Here is a 3,832-nt window from a genome sequence, read left to right on the forward strand (position 1 = left end):
ATATATATATATATATATATATATATATATATATATATATATATATATATATATATATATATATATATATATATATATATATATATATATTATGCTTGAAGGATTAATTCCTTACTAGCTAGTAGTATAATAAATAATGTGTGACCCATTTTTATAAGGGCCCATTATTTCATGTCTTCACCCTAATATGATACATACGAGATATATGTGATGATCTTTCCCTACTAGTATAAAAGTCTTGTACTTACAACCCTATTCCTCTTTTCATCCTCCTGCAAATATATTTCATCATATTCCTTCTACTTCTAAAGAACCCTAAGTAAATCCTACACTTTCTTCTTCAAGATCCAAGATCAAGTTTGTTCTTTTAGGATTGATAGGGCTTGGGTAAGTGTTTATCTTTAGGAATATACCTTGCATCATGTTATTTTCATAATCTTTATACAAGTTCTTATGTTGTTCTTTTGGGGATCTTTTGGGAAAAAGATGATCAAGGTGGAGGTGAAGCTTTGTAGGGAGTTTTGAGGTTTCTTGGTTGAAGTGTGCTCCAAAGAGGTAACCATCATGTCCTCTAAAATCTATTTTACCCTCTTAATCTATGAATATTACTTGGTGTATGGGAATCCTGAGAAATTCTTTGCTGCTTAGCCTATTTTTGATTGTCTGTGAAGTTATCTTGATGGATTTGGGAACTTGTGTTCTTGATCCTTTGCATATGATGTTTGTGGATATTTATTGGAATGGATTCCTTGTTTATTTGGCTTCTAGGAGATGTAATCTGGACAATCTGATCTTATTTTTGTATTCTGGAAATGAACATTCGTATTCTGATCTGAGTCTGGGAATAGTGCGTTGGGTTTGCTTTTGCGGTGCACCCTAGCGGTATAATGTGTCCCGCTAGAGTCTTCCGCAAGAGTGTGGCGGTAGAGGTTGGCGGGGGAAGGTCTTCCGCCAGTGTACTCCGTGTGCTTCTTGCGGAGGAAGGTGGCGGAGGGGGCAGTTCCGTGACTCTGTTCCGCCAGGTCTTCTCGGATTTTGGTTCCAATGAGTTGTTCTGTGATCTGTTGTCTGTTTGTTCCACCTTTGATTCTGGATTTTATTGGGATATCTTGTTGAGTATTTTACCATGTTTTGGAGTGTTTATTCACGTCTCTTGGTTCGTTATATGAGTCTATTGGTTGGTTGAATTCTTGGTTATATTCTCTGGAGTTGGTTGTGTTCATATTCTGAGATGAACACTGTGACTTGTTTGTTCTTGGGATGGGTTTGAGGTTGGATATGGAGTGGTGGATTCTTGAGTATCTTTCGGTTGATGGTGGGTGAACTAACTGTGGACATTACTTGACTATGTGGGACTAACTTTGGGATTTTGCCCCTGTGATTGGGTTTTTACCCATGTGATTGGGCTATTGTCCCTGTGATTGGGCTTTTGCCCCTGTGATTGGGTTTTTACCCCTGTGATTGTGCTCTTGCCCCTATGAACTGATTGTGAACTAACTTCGGGTTTGGTGATTGGTGTGAGAATTGGTACTTGGGTTGGAAGTTAAGGTTTTGTTCTTATCCTTGGGTTGAGGTCTGTTTGATTCCTTGTGACTCTTGAGTTGTATTGTATCTTGTTGGTTATCGGTTATTCTTTGACATATATTGCGGTTTAGTTGTTCCTTATGAGTATTCGGTTGAGTTGTGATTCGGTTGGATATTGGTATTGTTGAGAAGTCTTGGTTTATATATTCTTTCAGCGTATTGTTGTTTGAGAAGTCTTGGTTTATATATTCTTTCAGCGTATTGTTGTTGAGTATCCGATTTTAAATGTATTCTTTCAGCGTATTGTTGTTGAGTATCCGATTTTAAATGTTGAACAGTTCGTTGGTGTATATATTCTATATGCGTGCGCAAACCTATTTACAAACGGTGGGTGTGAATGGTGGTTGCTTAGCAGTCTTTTGCTAATGGTTTCTTGTATGTTTTCCAGGTATGGAATAAGTCTAATAATGGTTTCTTGTATGTTTTCCAGGTATGGAATAAGTCTAAGCGAGGTTTCTTGTATGTTTTCCAGGTATGGAATAAGTCTAAGCGAGAGCGCGTTAGAGCTTATCTTTATGGGAATAAGTCTAAGCGAGAGCGCGTTAGAGCTTATCTTTATGTGGCGGCTTAGACATAGTTGACGTTGTTTTAGACTTTATGTTTGGGTGTGTGTGCCAATGATGAGATTCTATATACTCTTGTGTTAGATTTTGGATGTTTTGGATATGTTTTGAGGATTTATATTTATACAGTTGGTTTAGTTTTTGGTTAGCCTGTGCATCTAGGCCGTGTTTTCTTACCTAGATGTGGCATGATACCCCTTAGGTTATAAATCGCTTCCGCTATGTTTTGTTTGATAGTTGAGATAGACAGCTTTTGTGTTAAAGTTTAGCTATCTCGGGTTGAGAAAAGTTGGGGTGTCACAGTTGGTATCAGAGCCTGTGTTGAGGTCTGAGTAGAGATCCTAGGGTTGAACTTTTGAGACTCTAGGACTTGATCAGTAGGAGTTAAGGTGTTTGAGAATCCTAGGATGTGTGAATTCTAGGAATCGCGGTGAGGACACGCCTTATTTGTTTATATTATTTGTGCCTTGTTAACCTTGTTGTTTGCAGCTTGCGGCGCGTCTTCCCGGTAAGTCTTAATCGCTTTTAGATAAGTCGCTTCGTTTTAGTTTTGCTTAGAGAGCCTGCTTTAGACTAGGAATAAGTAGTTAGTTGATGTGAAACGATGGATAACACCGCATGCGTCTAAGCAATCAGAAGATTGGCAGCTCGTTGAAGAAGACTAATCTACTCGCGGTTTGAAGTCATCGGTAGCAGTCTACGTTCCCCAGAATCAGCATCTTCATGTGCGTAGTATCGTCTGCGAGACCTTCGTTCGCCTCAAGACTTGAAAAATAAACCTTGTGTAGTTGAAGTTCGTTGCAAGACGAAGAAAACGAAAGGAGCTCGAAGACTAAAGACTCGAAGACCCTCGGCTTTGAGGGAACGGTAAGGGCGGACGCTGACATGCCAACAAGGAGTCATGTCTCGCCAAGTAGAAGCTTCGGGATCAGTAATGGAGAACCTCGTGCAAGCTAAGTGTGATAATGATGAAGCCTGAGAGGTAGAATTTGAGGTCATGATTTGCGGACCTTAAGATAGTCTTACCTACCTCTGAAGCAGCTACAAAGGAACAAGTTAGAAATTGCAACCTTAAAGGCAAAGAAGACTAAGTCAAGTAGAAAGGAAAACTTGGACGCTTAAGACCCCTGAAGATAAGAAGAAACGCCATTATCAAGTGTCCGATCTCATGAAGTGCGAAGAAACTAAGAAGTGAATTGCGAAATAAGGACCTCGTGCAATCTATTCGGTGCACCTCGGAAGTAACTCCTTGTGAAAGAGCTTAAGGAAGGAACCTCGGTGGCAAGAAAGAAATAAGGAGTAGCTAAGCCAGCTAGTGGAAGACCGAATCGTCAAAAGATCAAGACCAACCGAAGGGAACCTAAAGACTAGCACAATCCAAGAGGTTGATCCTGAGAGAAGTTTAGCTTATATACCCTGCATTGGGAAGGTACCATTGATCACGCTAAAAGCAAAGATTAAAGTTGAGAGCTGCACTCCACTACCCCGGATAACTAACAAGAAGAACCAATGAAGAGTGAAAAGACGAGTTGATACAGATTCGCACCATTGACCTGCAAGGCTCCCAAGATGAATACCGAGACTTGGTTGAACCGTTCTACATCAATGCTTACCACTCGAGTAATCAAAAGACTCCTCGAAAGATCTTGAACGATCAAAAGAGCAAGAATTCTTAATGCTGAAGA

The sequence above is a fragment of the Ipomoea triloba genome, chromosome 9 (assembly GCF_003576645.1).
Source record: "Ipomoea triloba cultivar NCNSP0323 chromosome 9, ASM357664v1".
NCBI classification, from domain to species: Eukaryota; Viridiplantae; Streptophyta; class Magnoliopsida; order Solanales; family Convolvulaceae; genus Ipomoea; species Ipomoea triloba.